At 46.3% G+C, this 21,737-nt stretch overlaps 1 protein-coding gene across 2 annotated transcripts in view; it reads right to left on the bottom strand.

Annotated features, from left to right (window-relative positions):
• Positions 1-21,737, bottom strand: part of TMCC3 (transmembrane and coiled-coil domain family 3) — a 135,662-nt gene that overhangs the window by 72,965 nt on the left and 40,960 nt on the right. The window contains exon 1 of one of the 2 annotated variants that reach the window (XM_050711277.1): positions 19,891-20,059. The exons of the other annotated variant lie outside the window; for it this stretch is intronic. The gene's annotated coding sequence lies outside the window, so the exon portion shown is untranslated. Of the gene's footprint in view, positions 1-19,890; positions 20,060-21,737 lie in introns of those variants that run through there. 2 annotated transcript variants of the gene reach the window in all.

Here is a 21,737-nt window from a genome sequence, read left to right as displayed (position 1 = left end):
CTTTTCTTTTCTTTTCTTTTCTTTTCTTTTCTTTTCGGGCAGATTAACACTGCACTGTTGACCTTCCCTACACCAAGAGTAGGATTTCTCATGGCACATAACTCAAAAGAAGTAGGTAAAGAGCATCTCTCTCTACAGTACTGCTGCACATGGGCCAAGTAATCAATTTTTGACAGGGACTGAGTACAGCTGAGGAAAAGGTACTTTCTTCAGCTCCTCATCCATATGCAGCTAACAATTCAGAGGACAAGGGCAAGCAGTGGCTAGGATCCTGCACAACCCTTCAAAGGAGACCACGCTCTTGCTCTGTGGTTCCTTATTGTCATTTACTCATCAGCCGCTCCTGGCTTGTGTCCTGCCACAATAACAAGCCTCAGCCTCATGGGGAAAAGAAAACCCAGGCTTCAAAAAAGCAATATACCGTAACTTTGGTCTCCTCTTGTCCCAGAGGGTTCTTGGGTCGGCAGGCACTGACCCCTTGATGTCCCTGGGAAAAGTGTGCACATCCTCAGCAGGCTCATAAGCAGATCCTGGCAAGGGCTCTATTGTCCTGTGGCAGCCCTGTCAACATCCATGATTTTAGCCGAATTTCCTGACATCTAGAGTTTCCCAAAGCTCCCAGTCCCAGAATGATAAAACTGTGAGATTCTCAGCTTTCCTATTTTTTAATAGTGCAAATTTGTGATTACAAAGAGAAGCTAAAAATCTGTCAGGAGTGTCACCTGACAACTCATAAAACAGATGGCAAAGAAAAAAAGTCACTGCCTGTAATCTCATTGCTTTGGGAGGTCTGACTCATGGCTGCTCAGTACAGGAGTTGGCAGGGGGGACGTAGTACAGCTAAACACCGCCTCAAACAGTTGTGGATCCTGCCCCCAAAATCTGATGTAGCAAAAAAATTCATTAATATCGTGGAGAGTCTTGGCTGAAACAATTCACCGAAGTTACAAGTTCAGCTAAGCCAGGAGCTGGGCTCCTTCTGCAGCAGCCCAAGGAGATCGTTGTCTCAGCACTCGCTGAAAACGAACAACAAATGAGGCTTTTCAGAAGCAGAACTACTTGATTGCTTTCATATTTTCTGACTCTGGTTCTGTGAAAAGAAATCGCTGCAGCTGAAAAACTGAGCAATTTGGCAAGGCCAAGCCCTAAGATGCAATTAGTCACAGACATTGTTGCAACTGCTTGCAGGGCTCCCCAGCACTCCCTTGCCTCCAGCAATTGGATAGTAACAACTTGCATAAAAATGGATTTAGAAAATTCATTAGTAACAGTGCAAGTTAATTGTGGCATTAGTACAGTTCAACGTTAACCTTCCTATTAAAGAAGCCCAGTTTAACTAGGTCCTTGAAATATCTTTAAATAATACGCGAGTGTTTGGGGTATATGTTAGAGGCACACTGTTCTGGTTTTGTTGCTGTTCAGCTGTAATACAACTGCCTCATTTAAGGCCGTTTCAATGGTCATGGTTTTTTTCAGTAATACCAAAATAGACAGTAGGAAACATCTTAATCAAAGATAGAATCTGTTTATTGTATATTTATGAAAGGAAGGGATTTTAGGGATTCATTCACGAGATGCCCCTGTCTGGGAAATAGCATCCAACTATTCTACTTGCTCTGTGAAAAGAAAAATAGGAAAAGATATGGCATGCCTGGCTCAATTAACCTTTCAGTGAGCGGTCCTAAATTTCGTAATGAGTGACCACTGCACAAATCTCTTTTACCTGATGATACTCAGCCTTTCTAATCAAACTGGAGCTCTGACAGATGCACATATTTCCCCCGTTTCCAGAGTACTGTCCCCATGATGGAGTGGAAACTGATAACAGGACATAGGAAACATGCTTATTTTATCACAACATAGCTGGGTTTGACTTACTGTAAACAGGACAGTAGACTAATGTGAAAGACTGAGTCAGTATGGTAACAAAAAGTTCATTTGCAGAAAAACAGTGCAGTTTCAGTTCACCTGGGAAAAGATGCAATGAGCCAGCATTCACTGAGAAGTTTTGGCTGAAATTAATTAGGTAAGTTAGTTGTAAAACAGTTAATGTATTTATATCTAGGAGTGTTCGTTCTTCCAGCTAAGTTCACAAGAAAGTTACACGCTTTCCACAAAACTAATGAGGGGGTGGTGGTATCACATCCCCTTATTGGCAAGTAGTTGGTCACTCTCCTAAAGAGATTAAAAGAAAATCCAGAAAATGCACAATTCACAGAAACCTAGAAAAAAAGGGAAAGAGTTGAAAGAGACAGAGCTGGTCCTGCCTTGGGGATCAGCCAGCTGCACAGTCCTTGGCAGGACTGATGGCTGCTGACAGAAATTCACACACCCCTCCCAAACCAGGGAAAGGCCAAAGGCTGTTGGACTCTGGGCAGTGAAGCTCTGCAGAGAATGAAAGCTTCAGTCAGAAACGCCTATGTGAGTGACAGCTGAGTACGAGAAGCCCAGAGAGACAGTTTGTACCAGAAGAAACCGCCGGCATGCCAGCACAAGTGCAGCAGGAGGTGACAGATGAAGACTTCAGAGAGCCTGCGGGAGCTGCTGGCTGGCCCCGGTGCTGCGATGGGAGCAGGGGCCCTGCCTTGAGTCACTGGCTCCTAGAGCCTGCAGGGAAGAGGGATGTGGATGCCATTCCATTTATTTACAAGAATGTACAAAAATACCCGATTCCATTGCAGTTTCAGTTTGTTTGTTTTTTTCCTCCTAGCTGGAAAGGTTGACATGTACAGCCTCTGCAGCACAGCCAGCCTCGCGTCTTGTACGGGTGCCTCCTGCAGCAGCACGGGTTTCAGTGCTCTGCTGTCACCAGCCGATATACGCACAATCCAATATCCAACTGATGCAGGAAACAAAGTTCACAGCCTTTATGCTCAGCTGTCCGATGGTCTGGGTGAGATCAAGCCCCTTGAGATCCTGCTGGGCTCACCAGGACGGTGTGACATGTCAGCACTGTGCTGTGACCGTCTGGCCCACAGGCAGCCAGCACCACAGCCAGGAGTGGCAAACATGAACGGGCAAGCGAACGGTTGCTAGAGGCCGGTGGACTTCCAGAGGAACATCAGGCAGAAAAGTTATTTCCTCTCAGCCTGCGACACATCCCATGGCCATCTGACAGAATTATGTTCCGAGAATACAACGACTCACAAAGAAGTTTCCATCCTGCCCAGTTTGATACGTGGTGGTGTTGCTATTCAAAGTTATTTCCTGATCTGTTTATTCCTAGGCTCCCCCGCAGGGTCTCTTTCTGTCCCCACCCCTCACAGATATCACTCAGACATCTTGTAAGTGCCGTGGCTCCCTGGGGACCGGCTGCCACCTGAATCAGCACAGACGCTCTGGGCCTAATCTTCATGGTTAGGAAGTGGCTTCAGACAGGGGAACAAACAGGACTTGTGTGCCCAACGATCCTCTATCTGAACAGCCCATGAAGAATGGTGCAGGTTACAAATAATAAAAAAATGGAAATAATGTTAGAAAGTAAGTCTTCACAACTCGGGGAGGGAAAGGGAGCAGACAGAAGAGGTTTAGAAGGTCGTTTTTGTGGAGACAAGTTGTGAAGTACAGTGGATGCTACATTTCATTATACTTCCCTTTGATGCACTTGGCTGTGATCACAACTAGAGCTGGTGACCTACCACTGTCATCCGGAGTGGAAATTCCTATGTGCCATTTATTTACATGCCGTGTATGCCTCACAGTGTAATTCGGTTCTTTTAAAAGCACGTCGTCTCTTACAAGACTGTTGACCTGGCAAAGTACAAAGGTGAAACTGTTGTGCTTGCTGGAAAGCACATTTCCCCACAAGACAGAGCCCCAGTACTATCAGTGAACTTTCTTTTTTATTCTGTCACAGTAAGGGCTTTTTCAGCTCTACATGAAATTAGGGAAGAATGTAGCATTTTAAAATATTTGCTCAGCATAAATGAGTTGAAATGTGAATACTTTCCTGGAAAGAAGCTTCAAGTTAAGCATGAATAAATACTCCAAGTCCAACACGCTGCAAAAGCTAAGTTCAGCAGCACAGTTTTGCTTCTGCCAATTTAGGTTAAGACAGAGAACGATAACTCTCAGTTTTTGTACAGAAAGTCCTGTTACTTCCTGTATGTCGCTGTGTCCAGTCAAAACAAACCTCCTAAAAGTAACCTTTCCATATCTGGGAGTCCAACTGAGGCCACCAGTGGCAGACGGGTGTTAACACTGCCTCTGGGTAAAGAGGACGGGCATATTCAGGGTATTTTTCCCAAGCCAGTTTTATCTGCGCTGAGAATGAGCCAGCTCGCTCTCCTCTGTTTTCCAGTCTTGACATGATACCGAAAAACTCGCTCGGCTGCATAGTAGCCACAAGCAATAGTAAGAAGATATGTGTGGCACACCTTTTAATGAAGAAATCAAGAAGAAAAGAAAACCCGTTTAGAGAGGACGCATACGCACGTCTATCACATAACGATATAAGGGAAGGGAAACAACTTCCCAGTTTCCCCTTCGGGATCTCTTCACAGATCAGTAGAGAGGCTGCTTGCAGGAGTCCCCTCCATCTCTCACGCTCCACAGGAACGTCGATAACCCCCTCAGGAGGGATGGTCTGAAAGGCACGTATACACGCTGGAGGCAACATATGGGTAATTGATCTCTGTGCATCGCTAGGAAAAGAGCATGAGTCAATGCACCTAGCAGTACAACTCTATCACAACCTGGCAGCTAGACAGCTGGGCTCCCAGTGAGGAAATCAGAAGCAGCTGGAGTTGTCTCTCTGCACCACATTAATCCCCAAGCTATATTGTGTCTCCAGACAAAGGTAGATGGATTTGTCAGTGCTCAGTATTCAACTCCAGAGCCTGCAGCACCCCAGCAGGAGTCAGCAGCCTTCCCTTCTTATCGGAGGCTCCAAGACTTCTTCTTTCTCCCCAGATTTAGCAACTTCCTGAGGGTTTCCAACAGCCAGGAAAGGCAAGAATCCAAAATGCAAGATCTGGCGTCAAAGGAACAGCTTCTCCAGACAGAGCCATGGCAGGAAGGGGGCAGGCCCTTCGAGGGCACAAGGAAGCGGAGAGGAGAGAGCGGGTGAGAGGAGCGTGGAGCCTCCCAGGGACAGAGCCCAGCGAGCCTGGGGAGCCAGGAGCTGCAGCAGAGGACATGGGGCAGCACAAGGAGGGGAAGCACGTGTGGTCCCGTGAAGCCATCCCGATCCTCCCACCCTCCCGAACACAACCATGGAAGTAGGTGAAGGGGAAGAGAGGCACTACCTGAAGGACCTAAGCAGCTGCAATTCAAGTTGGGGTCAGGCAGCACGAGGTACAGGAACACCTTACTGCCCCGCTGGGGCACCCACCTCCCAGAGCTCGGAAAGAACCTGCTGCAGTCAGCTCACTAAAACAACCAGGGTGTGCACTGGGGCAAAGTGAGGAGATACATTCAGCACCGAGACAGCTCAGTGAGGCCTAGAAATTTCACATGTATGCATTTAGAAGTGAAATGCTAAAAGGAGATGATGATCTTTGGCAGCATTTCCTGGTAAGGTTAATAAAGACATATTTATTTCCCCAAAGATAAAACTTCAGAACTAAAAAAAAAAAAAGGAAATAAACAAAAAGGACAAAAAAATAGACTTCAATTCAGTAACCAAATTTAAACTTTTAAGAGGGTTTCTCTTCTGCTTTCCTGTGGAGAGCAGATTGCTCAGTAATCAGACAGGAAAATTGGCTTGAGAAATATTGCCATCCTGTCAGTGGCAGCCTCTTACTTAAATGAAGAGATTTTTCCTTCTGGTGAACAGCCACGTTAGCATCTCATGGCTGTGCATATGTGTCTACAAGATAGTTTAATCAGTGCTATTAATTCCTCATATTTACCTACAGAAGAGGCTCATGTTCGCACTTGGAGGAATGAGGCCACGATCGCGCGTACTGGAGATGCTCAAGAATGTCCTGACCCCATTTTCTCCCGATTGCTTAAAGCCCCTTGGTTTTTGTGACTGAACGTCACAACATTCAAGCACTCCAGTCGTGAGGTGTCTTCTGTTCTGATATCTGGATATGGAGCACCTACAGAAGGGCTGACACGTCCTGACTCCATCCACACAATGAACTTACACCTTCCACAGTGAACACTGCCAGCAGTCCTCTAGGCCGCGGGGTCACGGACGTGTTGTCCCACATGCTGTCTGCTCATGATAAGCACTGGTTTCAGCTCTGGTCAGCTGTATCTCGGGATGTGTTTTCCTCACTTGAAATGTAAGTAAGGCTTACAACGCCACCGTGTAGAAATTCGATTTCTATAACTATCACTAAATTTCCTTCTCAAAGATAGTGTAAAAGACTAGAGCAGAGTACATATCATCCAGATCTGAAACTGAAAACATGTACATTTTCATAACATACATTGGAACACGCTAGAGCAATTTGTCAGCTAACAAAATCCAGAAATGATACTAAAATGTAAGTGCTAAATCATTATTTTTACATTGATGCCATATTTTAGTGCAGAGCATTGAAGCTCTTTAAACACATTAATGGATTAAGCTTCATAAGACTGAGTTTTAAACAATAATTAGCCAGCCAGTATAGGTCAAACAATGAGAAATATGTAGAAAAAAATTAACGCTGATTTGGTTTTGATATCTCTGAATGCTACCAAATTATAAAGAGTAACTCATACTAATTGCAATGTCATACATGATTAATTGCACACTTTCAATCCTGAGATTTTTTCAAAATGAATCCTTACAAGTGTTTCTCTTTCTATGAAAATTTCCCCCCAGATCTACATTTTTAAGACTGACTCTCACTCTGCTTTCTGACCCCGTTTCTGTGTTTCTCTGTGATGATTTGCTCAGTACACATGGAAAGTGAATATCCGTGTTGGAGGCAGGCTCCTGACTTCTGTTTTTCTAATTCTGTGCTCTGATGCCTTCCTTTCTAATGTAAATATTTTCTAGGATTCCCAAATCACAGATGGAAACTGCCTGTTTCTCATTTAGCTTTAATTACCCCTCGCTCAGTCTGAGCCTTTATGCAGAGTGGCCTTGCCCTCTGGAGTATTACAGCCTTAAAAGTTTCTGCTGCAGAATCAGTGACTGTATCTCCAGCACCGCACGGCTCCTTTTCTGAACCAGACTCAGCGGGCTTCACACCGAGCATCTCCTGGTCGTGCTTTAGAAGCGTAACAGAAAGCAAGTGCTCTTTAACAACAGAGCTGAGAAAGAAAACGAGAATACAGATTATTTGTGAATAAAACCTAAGGGCACTCAAGGAAGATTTCCAAAATATGAAGCTGCCACTCATTTAGAAAAGCTACACAACCTCTGATTAATGCTAACTGCAACTCGGAGATACTACAGCCACCGGAGGGCTAACATTTTACTATTCATAGAGAAGGTACAAGCTGAGAGACCTCAGACATTAGCTACAGGGTTCAAACACAGTACATGTCCCAGTGTTTACCCAAACTTTCATGAAATTGGGGTTCCTGTTATCAGTCCTCTGTAAGGCATAGGCCTGGTTGTTTCTCAGTAAGACAGCAGCACTATTTTGCTTCTCAAAAACCAGTTCACATTTTCAGTTGTAGTAAATGCCATCTACATGACCCGTGTGCATACCGAGTGTCTGATCTCTGTGAAACCAAATGCAAATCCAGCCAACTACCTGGCCCGCAGGCAAGGCGGATACTCAGTAACCAGGCCACCAGAAGGGAATATCGACCCCAGTCCCCCTCAGCCTGCGACTGGACTGTGGTCTCCATCTAAAGATATGTTTGCGTAAATACTGGCTAGCAGGTTATCTACGTAACTCTGCACAACTTGTTCTAAAAAGCAGCGTTATTGTATACTCGGAGGCCTGCTGATTCATGATGAGAGAAACAAGCTATGCAACAAAAACTTGAACAACGTCATATCCAAAAATAGCCAGGAGTTCAGACCAATGCAGTAATAGCATTGTAATATTGGTACTAATTACAGGCCAACGATTGCAGACCTTAGAGCTAAGAGCAGATTTCTGAAACAAGCCAGAACAAGATGTACTCATAAAGACAAAACACTGTGGGATGCTATCACAAAGATGGCTGCATCAGATCAGCCTCATACTGAGATGCAGGGAGAATCTCTTAAATCGTTAGCAAAGCCGCAGCATCTCATTATTTTTAATAGCTCTTGAAATGAACACCAGTGCCAAAGTACCTACAAATATCCCTGCCCAGTAATCTCCAGGGTTCAGCCCTGGGCTCCACCATGCCAGACTTCACTGACGGGATTAGGCAGGCTGAAGCGAACGCACAATTAATAACTCGCAGCACACCTTCTTCCCCAGCTTCGCCTGCCCCATCTGGAACGATGCTCCCACCTTTCCTCCAGGTGCTGTTGCCAGCTCTTGTGCTCTGCGAGTCTCCTACTTAACAAGAGCTTCAGTGAGCGCACAGCAGCATAACCCCAGTGCTTCCAGCAAAGCTGCATCACCATCCGCTGGTTCGTGGTGCAGGCACAAGGCACGACATGCGGAGAGGAGAGGCTTGCAGCGCCCCGTGGCACTCTTTGCACGGGGGAAGAGGGGAGGAGAGCTGGAAGCATCGGGGGCAGGCAGAGAGCCTGCCGGGGAGGAGGAGGAATGGAAAGGGAGGCTTGAGGAGACCAAGGACAACCTGAGATGGGAGAGAGCAGCAAAGTGTGCTTGCTGGGACACTGTGGAAAGAGGGTGCTCCTGAAACACAGGAGAACTGTCGGCCCTTGCAGAGGAGCTGGAGGAGGAGGAAGAAAATCACAGACTGGGTAAGGAGGAAGTGAGAAATCATGTCCTGAAACAGGGAAGCTTCTCCAGCGCTTGGCTGCTCTCCTGCCCTGCTAACCGAGAGGCAGTGCCAGGCACCAGCCAGTCACAGAAACACGACTGAGGAGCTGGTGCAGCTCCACCGGGCTGGCTGAGCACGCACGCATCAGCTTCCCCACGTCCCCCAGGGAGGAGCAGAGCTGAACACACACGTGCCTTCTGGCTGCCTCGCGTCTCACTTCTGTCCTTTCAGCCAGATAAAGCCTGTCTTGGAAAGCCACGAGAGTAAGCCTGGGCAAGCAGGACCTGCACGCTCTGCCACGCTTCCCAGGACGGCAAAACATGCGTGCTGCATCCACCTGGGGTACAGCCTGCCCCGCGGGGAGCTTGGTCGGGGCACACCGCAACAGCAGTACCCCGAGGGACAGGGAAATAAGGGCAATGACTGCACCGGTCATCTGAATGAAGCAAATGGCATTCATCGCTGCTCTTCATCTAGCATTCTAGCTGTGTTTTCCTCATTTTCTAATGTCACCACTCAATCCCTGAACCGCGCATCTCTCTGAGGGCATTACTGCATGAGACTCCCTGAGTGCTCAAACTTCCCTAGAGTTATCTCAAATGCATTAGAAAGTAACAGGGTACGATTTTACCGGAGGGAAAACGAGACACAAATATCAACGCCATAATATCCACCAATTTTGGTTTCATTTTGTACAGAACTTTGCACTTTGCAGCACTTAATACATTGTAAAGTGCATCTCTAATTGGTATGGTTTGCAGTAGGCTCGCTCAGTTATTCTGCAGATCTTCTAAGGAGACAGAAAGTTCTCTGAGGAGCAGGACTGAAGTCTGGCTTCCTGAACTCTGGTGTGTTTGTGAACCCTGATTTAAGCTTTTCCCAGAACTGACTTCCACCTGTCTGCTTTTTGGGGCCAAAATTGGTGTTCTAGAGCTCTCTGCCTGCACAAAAAAGGAGAAGTCCTCATCCTCCTCCTTCCAGGCTGGACACACCAGCATGCTGCAGAGCATCCCTCGGCCCTTTTGGGAGCAAGCAGTCTGGTGCTTAGCTGCCCTCAGGGGAAGATAAACCCATCAGCACAACCCAGGGACTCTCGTAACCCTTGGGTCAGCAAGGGGTAAGGGATGAGAAGGATATCTGCGTTTCTGTGCTTGTGTTTTAAAGCAAAGGGTCTCAAAGACCAGCAAATAGACAATACCAAACTATTCTCCTTAATCTTGCCCTAAAACCAGATGAACTGATGCTCTTTTTCTCAAATTCTTGATGAAGTATTCATCCCAAGTCAGATGCTCAGCACTATCATATCTGCTCAAACACTCAAAGGATTGCAAAGCTACTAGCACAGGAACGCGAGCCTTCCAGCGCACGGTTCCAGCGCCCGTGGTTTTGTGATGAATCCACACCAGCGCTAAAGGACCCAGCTCCTGCATCCCTGTCATCAGATGAATACAGCAGCATGAATAAAACAATGCAGCACTTCAAAGTTTTTAGCCCTCCTAGAGAAAATGTGAAATGTGATCTCGGTACGTCTGAAGGCTCAGAAATCGAAAGACAAACGAAGAAAGCCTGTTTTGTTTGGCTGGGTTTTTCTGGTCAGTCTCCTGGTCTGGCAAAGATTGCTGCCCCGGGATTTTTTTTTTAACACTTGACATTAACAGTTCAGTTATTTGCCCCAAAATACCACCTCTTCAGATTCTAACTATAGTGGCACTCTGAAAAGTAAAAAAAGAAATAGATTACAAGTAGAGCTAGTCCTAAATATAAAAAATAAGGTTAAAAAAATGAATAAATGCTAATTTTACCTCCCTCCTTGTACCCACTAAAATTTGAATATGAAAAAAGGTCTTTTCTGTATCACATTTAATAGACTTTTTTCCACTACATGAGTTTGTAACAGCACATTTGAATCCTGCTCATGGAAAGTTTTTGTCCCATCACTGCGCACAAAGGCATACATTGAAAACAAAACCAGAAGTTGCCAGTGAGAGTCACACTTCAATTAAAAACCTTTTTGGTTACAAAGTAGGTTATTTTCAGCTTGTAAACGGGGTCAGAACCATTTTCTCTTTGAGAACTGTCCTGCAAGCATTCTTGCACCTGTGTAACTTTATTTGCATGAGCGCATCGTGGTATTTCTTGCAAGAAGTTACTTGCTTGCTGAGACAGATGTGAAATCTGTTTCTTGGACAGTGAATAACACGGCATCTGCATTTAGTCAACATGATTAAAAAGAAACTGCTACATCATTACTTTTGGCACTGAAGGTTTTCTGGAAGCGTTCACTCCAAAAGGAGCGGCGACCCTTTATCCTTTCTGCCTGCCTGGCGAGGACAGCTTCACCACCGGCGGCCGAGCTGGGCATCAGGGGGCTGGAGTCCCAGTTCTAGGTGGGGAATGAACTTTCTTTCTATCCTTAAGGTTAGCCTTTCTGGAAAATGTGGCTTCCTGCTCTTTAAACGTATTACCTCCCTAAATAGAAGGCAGAATTCATTGCTTCTGAAGCAGTCGGTATTAAACCATGATAAGGACCATACATTATATATATAAAATCTGGAAAGCAAAACTTAGACGGTCTTATTGATCGGTCTTTATCCTATCGAAGATAGATAGTTTAAAAAGTGGGATACCATTTACTTTTCTAAGGGTTTTTCTCGTTGACAGATTTCTTAAAAATAAACTGTTCATAAAATGCTTGGCTTATGGCAAATCTTGACTTCAGTAAAAAATGGGAATGCTCAGCCTATGCAGTTTTGACATTTACAGAAATCTTTAACATCTCTACATTTCAAACTTTGAGTTAGCTTACGCTATGAGATTAAGAAAGCAAAAGAAGAGGTCAAAGCAAAAGGACATTTTTTATCAGTCGGATCTGAACTTTCCTCTCCCTTCCAAGACAATTGATTTACCGACATTTAAACGTTTTTAAATACAGCTTAAAGTTAACATTTTTAAAACTGGTATTTCAGTTCATTTTGTGAATTCTGGCTCAACTAGAGTTTAAGGGAGACTTTTGCACTTTGTGGTAAAACAGGTTTCGGTCCAAAGAAAAATGTGGATCTATTTGATCCTAACAATTGTCTTTGTTTGATCTCTCAGCGTGCTGCCATTTTTTTAGCATGGCTCGAGCAGTCTCACTGGTGGCATGTGAGCACAAGAAAACGAGGCACTAGACCAGAGCTCTGCTCGGCACCAAGGGAATGTGGAAAATGTGCAAGGAGGTTCAGGTGCCTTCCAGCTCCCCGGTCCTTAGGGCTCTGGTGTCCCTCAGCACAACCCCCTGAAGTAACCCTGCTCTGGCTGATCCGGGCACACCAATAGCACCCAAACGCTGGTGCTGCCACCTGGGCGTTTGTAGGGGAAGGGAAGGCTTGGCCAAGCCTTCTCAGCCGAGGTTAAGGCTGCTCGAGTTAGTACAAAGCGGGGTGCCCACAGGTTGAGCCCGCACCCACTGCTTTTCGAACAGACTCAACCTTTTCTAAATATAAAATCCAGTCTTACAGCTGTGGGATGCATCGGCATACCCGGCACTTGTGTTCGAGCTCTGGGCGCAGCACAAAGCCCTCACCTTGGACAAACTGGCTGGGGCAGAGGACCCCAGAGACCTATGGTGACATGGGGTCTGCTGAGCACACCCGAGCCCAGCTCACCCACCTCGACCGTCGCCTACACAGGGCGATTCAGGCCCTTGGGTACAAAAATGAGCAAATGCACTCTGAAGCACGGTGCAGAGCGGAGGACATGGCACCCAACTACTACTTGCAGCTTGCCACATAGCTCATCTTTAAATTGTCTGGGGAAACGTCAGAGCGTGGGCATGAGATGGGAAGTGATCGGCCTGCAGCTCACCGGGCTGTAGCGCATCAGCTGTGCTATCACGACTGGCTGTGCGCACACTCCCTGCACACCCCAGCTACAAAGCACTGCACCCTCAACGCGCCCCACATGAAGGCACAGTCCTCTGGTTTAAGCCACAAGATTCATGCCTCAAGCAGGCGCACACACAGCTGCCAGGGCTCAGCTGCCAGGTAGGGATGAATCCAGAGAAAGCAATTCAATCAATTCTGGTTTTGCGTCCATATCCTAACGCAGATTACCTTCCTGTGCGTTAGCAGGGTGAAATCAGAGCTACGAATGTTGTGGCAATGCTACCAAAATGACAGGAAGAAAATGAATGCCATGTTTTTTCTCTTGTACACTAGAACCCATGTCAGGAGAGAGGGTGATCGTCCTTTCGGTGGGGACGGGGCTCCGGCCATGCCCTGCCTGCACGCTGCATGCAGAGCTGCCCGCAGAAACCACCTTCTAGAGACACGAGCAGAATCACAGCTGGCAGAGTGAGAAATGCGAGTTAAGGAGTGTGAGCACCATATGGCACAATTTCCTCTCGTTTCAATCCACTTCACATCTTGTAGTTGAAAAAAAAATCACATGCTCTCCAGTTTACTGGAGGAGAATCAGGTTACAGTCATGGCAGAGACTAACCCATCAACTCAGCATTCACTCAGTGCGATTAATAAATGTGAAGAGACACCAATCTGCGACTGGCACGAAAGATAAAAATGCACTGAAAAACATCATGGAGAAAAGTGGTATTCCTCTCTCAAATGAGGATTTATTCATAACGCACAAAAACAAGTCACAAGCTGTTCAGAATCATCTGTGCAGTACGAAATTAATCCAGCAATATCTGCAGGCAAGCCCTGCCCGGGTAGGACCGCTGCCCCTCTTTTTGTGACACAAAGCTCTCGAGCAGGGCAGAGCAGCACTGCAGGGACGGCAGAGCTGTCACATTGCTGAGAGGTCGCTGCTGTGGATTCAGTGTCATTTGACAGAAGTTAAGCAAACATCTTTTAATCAGTAAACGTCCAGGAAAAAAAAAAAAAAAAACATTTGTGGGAGGAAACAGGGCAAGGTGCAGGGAAATTAGTATTTCCGTGGTTCTTTGGAAATTAGGAAAGAAGCAACACATTGCAGGCATCACCAGAAGCCTGTGGCAGAATGAGGAGGAGAACTTCCAGTTCCGGATCAGCATCAGGCCTCTGCTCGGCTCTGCACCTAGGTTGCCCCTCAGTGCTCTGGAGCTGGCCCCGGGGCACGGGGCTGTGCGCAGGGCAGCGAGGCTGGCACGCTGCGGGGACAGGGACGGGGACGGCTGGGCCACCCTGCCTCCTGTCACCCGAGGCACCAGCTACAAGCAGCACGGAGCACTTGGGAGAACCCTAACGCAGGCCATTAAGCGCTGAATTTCAATGTATTTGCCTAATTTCTCATGTATTTTTTAAACACTACGAATGACTTCAAGCCTCCATCGCAGAACAAAGACAGCGAAAAGCCGGGTATGGTCTCCCTAATGGAAATGCAGAGCTGAACAACATGTTTGTCAGCGAGCAAATCCCCTGGTGAAGGGTCTGACTCATAAAGTAATGAAACAATTACTGTTAGATGCTATTATTTATTACTTATAACACAGTGGCACTTCCAGCCTAGGACAAGCTCCCACTGTGCCTGGCACAATACAACCACTAAGCAGAATACATAATTCAGGGGTTTTTATTCGGAGAGACACAGCCTTATGCCCGATCCCAGTCTTTAAAGAAACGCAAACAAAAGTGATATTTATAATAAAATTAGCAACAGCAGCAGCTATTCGTGCTGTTGGGAGGGAGACGGGTCATTCAGTTTGGGAGTGCCACCCTTCCTTCCCCCAAAGCGCTGCAAGGAGTTCACCTGCTTGGAAGGGGCAATGCAGGTGGGGAGCACCGGGGCTGGCGCACCGCCTTTTGCCTCTGGCAGAAGTGGCTGGAAAAGCAAATTAAAAGGCAAAGGCAGCCCCTGACCACGCTAGCCTGAGAGAGCGGGGAGAGGATAATACTTAGAAACAAACCACGCTGAGAGGCAGCAACCCCTTGTCCTCAAGGGGTTCCTTGCAGCTGAGGGAGGGAGAATGGATGCCGAGCACGGGGAAGTCAGCGCTGTCACACTGAGGACTGCTCTCCTCCGGCAGCTGGGAGAAGCTTCATTACTGAAGTGATTTGCTATCATGTGAAAAGAATCACATAAATACCACAGGGAAATTCATCGTGGAGTCACGGTAATGAAGAATATGATACAAGGGGCTTTCTCTCTCTTTTAATTTACTGCTTCCATTATTATTTTGCCTCTTAACATGTGTCCCCTGAAGATAAATGCTTTCCTTTTAAAATATCAGCGTGATCCAAAGCCTGCTGAAGTCTCCAGAAACGCACAATTCATCTGGACTTCAAATGAGGCCATAAATTTGAGGGAAGGGGCTCAGGTTTGTTTTTTTTTTTTTTGCAACCATTTACACACTTTGCCATAAATCCCAGCGTATTCTAAAAGCCAGGTGCTGGAAAGCTTTTCTCTCTTCTTCTGAAGATTTTGGACATATTTACAGACAGGCTTAGCAATGCCAATTAATGTGTCAGCTGCAGAAAGATAACTGCCCTTACTTTTTTCCCATGACACAACTAAACCATACAGTAACTTTGCTTGAAGACATCACAATCTCAGTTCACAAGGACAAAACTAACAGGGAGTGGAATCTGATCCAGAAACCATATAAAAAAGAAAGTAACCAAAGCACTTTACCCATTAATAATGCAATCACACTGCAATATCCCAGTTTAAAAAAAAAAAAAAAGACATTTTTCTCAGAGCATGTATGTTCTCATTTTCCATTTGAAGTAAATGTGTGCAATGTTCAGCTCAGCTGTGCATGAAAGGAAGGGCGTGAGGCAGAGCTCTCTTGTTAGAGGTAATGAAATCCAACTCAGGTCACTACACAGAGACATGGCTATAAAAGCAGTAGTCATAAAACTGAGGGGAAAGAAAAAATACCGGAAAAAACACTGTACAACATCTGTACTTTAAAGTAAAAGAACCAACCAATGCTTTTGAAGGTTTTGGGTGCAAAACCATGAATAATCTAGAAATGGGAGATTTAGAACGAAGCGTGACAGGTTCGCAGTGAAAGCGTTCAGAGGGGTAAATTTGGAGTGCGTGCAGTTACCGCTGCTTTCTGGAACTTATCTACCTAGAATATACAAAGAGTCAATGGACCTTGAGAATGATCTGAAAGGAGCAGAAGTAACCATAATTTTTGTTTCCATTCTATTCACTAATGAAAATTTTGCCAGTGACACGGAGTGCAATACCTCAGTTATGCACGACATCAGCTAAATCCTGCAGCTCCAAAAGGTACAAACCATTCTTTCTTCTGCATTTCCCCCCTTACAAACTTCCCTTTTTCTGCCTCCTGTTTAGTAAGGACACGGATTAGTTGGCCAAGTCATCCTGACTGGAAGTAACACAGCCTAGAGCCAGAAAGCAAGAGGAAAGCAGTGTTTACAGCTCAGGACTGGTGAAAATCTGCAAGGCTTGAGTGGCTGACACTTTGGGGGACGTTTTGTGTTACGCTTTTAATTTTCCAGAAGAGGGCTACAAGTGCACATGGGTGTCAAGCAGAAAATTCATCAGTTCAGTCTTCTTCTTTATCTGCCTTTTACCAGTCCTAATGGAACAAAAAGGTCCGACTTTGACAGAGGTGCAAGAGCACCTGAACTGATTGTCTCAAGGAGACAGGCACCAGCTTAGGTCACCCAGGGACGTTTCCCTGCGAGCACTCCAGACAGCCAAAATCAAAAGCAGTAGGAAAACCTGCTGAAGGGAAAGCCATACTTAAGTCTTGGGTATCTGCTAGTGGATTCCTTCCTTTTTCCTTGGTACTTTCTCACAAGGCTAAAAATACTCTAATGGTGAAAGCCATTAATAATGAAGATAACTTGACAACAAATCCTGCAACACAAATAACTGTTTAAAGGAGTAACAGCAACACAAAGGTCTGGTTAACATCGTATCCCTTGCTGAACTCAAAATAGCATCTAATTAACAAGACACAGGGCAAAATAGGGGCTTGCATTAAACCCAGTGCCGATGCAGTCTCTCGGCTTTTCTTACACACAACTGCACCACTTTTCACTGGTTCCTGGTTCACAGAAGTAGAGACATTTTAGAAAGCCACGACCTGCAACTCTGGTCTGCTGCATCACATGGGACACAGAAATCACCCAGGAATCCCCCCAGTGGAGAGGCGACTTCACCCGAGCCTCGTGACTGAACGCTGACCTCAACTCATTTGTAGTTGAACTAATTCCCAGGCCTGACTCTGATTCACGCAAAGGCTGGTCTACACCCACTCCAAGCGTTTTTAACCTTCTTGGACAGACTGGGGGTGCCACAGAGGAAACAAGAGTGAAGCCCTGTGCTTCTCGGGAAGGTGTCTCACGCTTCGTGTCTTGACCTCTTACTCTCTTAAACGTAATTCCCTCCCAGCACAGGCTCTCCGAGGTGCATAATTCAGAGGAGACGGTCAATCTCCCAATCTGTTACTATTCCTGACTTAAATCGTTACGTGAATCTCAGACTGGAGCAGTAGGAGGCTGGAGAACAGCACACCTCTCGCCCCAGGACTTATATCAATTCATGCACAGTTTTATGGACATGGCTCCGAAGCCAGAGGGGAGCTGCTGCCTTTCAGGCAGCGTGACTGGCAAAAACTGGGCTGAAATGGATGCAAATGCTACAGCACCCGTCTTCCCCAGAGGAACCACGTTAGCTCAGGGGAAGCCAAGGGCAACTGCTCACTGATATTTGCAATAATCACGCCATTACAATACATTATGTTTAAGAGGTTCAAAATCCAAGCACAAGTCAGGCCAGTTTCTCCCCAGGGATTTAATAGCCTCCCTTTACCTATATGTTTTTAACATGCATGCTGCATTACCGGTCACTACAGATAATCATCCCTTCCAGGGAGGTTGGGATCCCATTTCTTAAATCTTCTCATACTAAGAAAACCATTGGATGGCATAAGAGAGAAACGAGGCCTTGCAGTTTTCCTTCTTACAGTAAGGTAACCCCGTTGCTGTTCGCCCTCTTCCACCCACAGCAGGAGAAGACCATCCACTCCCCAGGGGCTGCAGTAAGCTCGCCTGAGTGCTGCACGTGTCCCCCATGAAATTGCACTTGTGTTCACCCAGGCCACTCAGACAAGCTCCAGGAAAACAAGCATGCCCCACAGAAATAAAGACTGATCACTGGAGCTTACCCAGCAGCAGCAGGGCTTTCTGACAGGGCAGGAAGCAGAGCAGCTTTGCCGCGTCCCATCTGCACCACGGGCGGCAGCCGGGGAACAGGCAGAGCGAGGAGAGGCCCAGCACTAGGCAACACCTGCTATTCCCCTCACACGTTTACACACACACGTTACAGCAGTGCCCGAGCAGGAGGAGACGTTCCCTGGGGCCCCACGTGGAGCAGGGAAGGGTGGGCACAGCTCTGCCCTTGGTGAAGCAGCAGCCAGAGGCCTCCGTGAGCCATCCCTGAGGTGCTCGAGGCTTTCACCGACAGCTCTGCAGCCTGAACACTGGCAGAGCGAAAGAGCTCCTGCAGTCCCAGAAGTCAGTCACCCACATCCACCTCACCTGATCGTTTGAATTACCCTGCGCATGTTCACCTACACAACCTAGAGGCTGCAAACTGTCTTATTTTTCAAACAGATTGTAAGTTGTCTTATTTATAACACTGCAAGGTGGCTGTAGTTAAAATCCCCTTGATTACCAGTGGCCACGAGAGGGCTGACCTGGGCTGTCCCTGTCTCAGACCCCGCTATGGAAAGTTAGGCCAGGTGCACCCCAACTGATACTGCGATGGAGCAGGAATCCCCGCTGGGCTTCCCAGCTCCCAATGCTTTGCTGCTCTGCATTTAAAAAATAATAATAAAATATTTTTCAAAATCAATTTTGCTTGCCTGTGTGTTTTCTAATTCTGGTTTTCTTCCCTGAATTGGGAAAAAAAACACCTGAATTGTTTTCCCAGCCCTTACTCACTTAACGTCAGCTGCTTTCTGTCCTCTGCGTGCATTTGTTGCTCACGTAAACTACTCCTATTCCTCTTTGGGTTTGCTTGTAAAAAAACCAGCCTTTTCCCACCCACAAAATGCATTTACTTCATGTGACCATGCTGTCAGGGGATACTGTGAAATAACTTGTTCCACTTTCAGTTAGTGTCCTCCCTCCGTCTCGCAGAACAACACCCCCACCCCGAAGCACCAGGTTACTGTACTGTCAATTGCTATTCAGGATTTAAAGAAGCCCTTAAATCCCAAAGTAAGTTCTCTTTCTGAAGTAAGAAATGTCATGTTGTCTTCTCATATGATCACTACAATAAAAATGGGGTATCTTGACTATTGTAGCAGGTATCAGAACAAAAAAGATATTACATTAAAAGGAATCGATAACTCTAAATGATTTTAACCGGCTTTAAAAATTAGTACTAGATAAAACAGGCCAAGACCCACTCTGATAAATTACTTGCTCATTTATAACACTGTGTTCTGTATCTGGGCATTCAAGTCAGTGCCAGTGAAACTGGTCTCCTGGGCCAATTTTTCCAAAAAATATGATAATAGATTCATAAGCTGAGTCAACCGCTAACTTGAGCAATGAATGCTCAAGACTAGCCCTTGCAAAACAAGAGATGAGTGAGGAACATGACAAATACATATAGAACACCGTAAATGCAAGTCTTTCTCTGCTTTTCCAAATGGAAGGAAAATTGTGAGGTACATGAAGCCAAACTACTGCATTTGCCAGTAAGTGCTGCAAACGAGGACTAAAGCAATGCTGATTGACCTATTTTCTGACCTTGCATGAACTTCAAAAGTACAGCAACTCCCATAAATACTGGTATTATCACATACAGCTCGTGTCATACCATTAATCACTGGTAGCTATTACTGCCAAATGCCTGACAGTCAGGATGCAAACACAGTCCGTCCTACGTAACAGCCACCTCTGCAGGCTGACTACTGCTTGTTTAGCACACACGCAGCACGGCTCACTTGTGAAGGCAAAGAGTAAGACTGCTCTAAAAGGGCAGAAGGCACAGTCAGACTAAAAGCTGCTGGAGGATCTGGAGAACATCTTGGTTCTCAGACCACCACCGCAGCAGACCACCTAGTCGCGGCTGGAAAAGCAGATAAAAGCAGTACCTAATAGAGAAAAGTTGTATTCCGAAAGCCAACAGCATTACCTAAGCAGTCCAGAAGGACAGTGCTCTTCCACCACGGCGAACTGCTGGAGAGGTGGATGTTTTCAGCCTGGTTGTAATGCTCGTATGAGTTATTCCCTGGAGAGAAATGAAAGCGTGAGCTGAGACGATAGGGCTGCTTCGGTTTCTGGAAGTGCAACCCAGCCGTGGTCTGTCTGCTAAAGATAGCCCGAGAGTCTTCCTCAAAGCCAGACTCCTCTGCACACACAGAGCAGGCGTGAAGGCAAAGACTCTCGCGCTGCTGGAGCACGTCCTGCCCAGCACCGAGCTGACGGCAGGTATCAGCCTACTCGCCCCAGCTGTCCAGGACGTGCAGAAGGTGCAGGAGGACCCGCAGTGCCTCCACTTTTTCTGAAGGCTGCTCTTTCAGAGCCAAAGTGCGTGAGCAACCTTTCCTGTATGAGTTTTGGTAGCTGAGTGACAAGGTTGGGGTCCCAGCACGAGCACACTGGAGGCAGAAACTGCAAGAAGGAGCTGAGTTTACTTCCAGTTGTGCTTTTTTTCTTCGTAAACATCACTAAAAAGCCTGCAAAAATATGTAGACTGGTTTGAATTTCCATTGCAAGATTTGTAGGGCCAACGAGAGAAAGATAAGCCCTTTACTCCTCCTCCTCCCTGCCCAGACACACAGCCACTCGCTTGAGGAAAAGCCCGACAGACACAGTGCTCGCAGACTGCAGATGCCCTGAGCTCTCACAGGGGTAGACCAGCTGTGTCTCACTCTCAGGCTGTTACTCAGTTTATTCTTTTGTTCTTATAATTTGACTAATGCACTTCTAGATCAAACAAAAGAGTAAGGCAATTGTCAGTGTGCTGCACTGAGGAGCAAGCTTCTCTGGAGGAGTACAACCAGCGGCTTGTCTTTTTTTTTTATCAGACTATTTTTTTCCAAAACACTCCAGGTCTTATTTTCCTGGCCAGATTAGCCCTGCTCCCTGCATTAGCTGCATCCAAGAGGCACACCCCACATAGCTGTACCACTTCTCCAGCTTCCTCATGTCCTCAGGTGGATTCGTTGCACTCACACAGAGCGAACACGTACTCCCCGGAGCACCACACAGAGCTGCCGGCTCACCAGTGAGACCAACGCTGTTTATTCAGCTACTGTTGTTACATCCATTTCGGCTGTTTAGGCTGCCCTTTGCAGACTGGAGCCTGTGAAGAGGCTTACTACCAGCTGTGAATTTGTCCCTGCCTACTCTCTCCTTACTTGCACCATGATCGGGAGAGGTTCAGAGGAGCCTGCTGTGCAAGCCAGGGGGTCACACACCAGCAGGACAAGCAGGAGGGAGCTCCTGTTCCCCTCGAGCTGAGTCTTCACTTCCACAAAAGCAGGAGCACATGCAGACAGGAGGAGAGAGATCCCCACTGCCCTCCAGAGACCAGGGAGAAGTTTCTTCTGTAGTCACATCACAGGTATTAAAATTCCCTGTCCCTATTGAGGTTAATGGAAACATCATAAATTTTGTTCTTGATATTCAGTGTTCAGATCTTATCCTGTTTAATGAGGGTCAGCTGGCTATTAGAGACATCTCTCTTTTCAAACATCAAATGGAAATCCTGGACCATACATTTAAAAAAAAAAAAAAAAAAAGGCTTTTTTATTTAAATAGTCTCTAACATTCAAAAGGAATTAGATAACAGCTGTAATGGACCCACCTACTCTTGATCCTTTCTGCTGCCAGAATGTTTTGTGTAATAAATCATGAGAGCACTACATTACTCTGCAGCTAAAAATGGAGCAGTCAGGAGGCGGCACAGAGCTCCGCACACAGGACACAGAACCGTATTCAATAACATCTGTGCTTGGTCTGATTTTAAGCTTCCTC

Source organism: Cygnus atratus, chromosome 1 (genome assembly GCF_013377495.2).
Source record: "Cygnus atratus isolate AKBS03 ecotype Queensland, Australia chromosome 1, CAtr_DNAZoo_HiC_assembly, whole genome shotgun sequence".
Lineage (NCBI taxonomy): Eukaryota > Metazoa > Chordata > Aves > Anseriformes > Anatidae > Cygnus > Cygnus atratus.
This window is presented reverse-complemented; position numbering and strand designations above follow the sequence as displayed.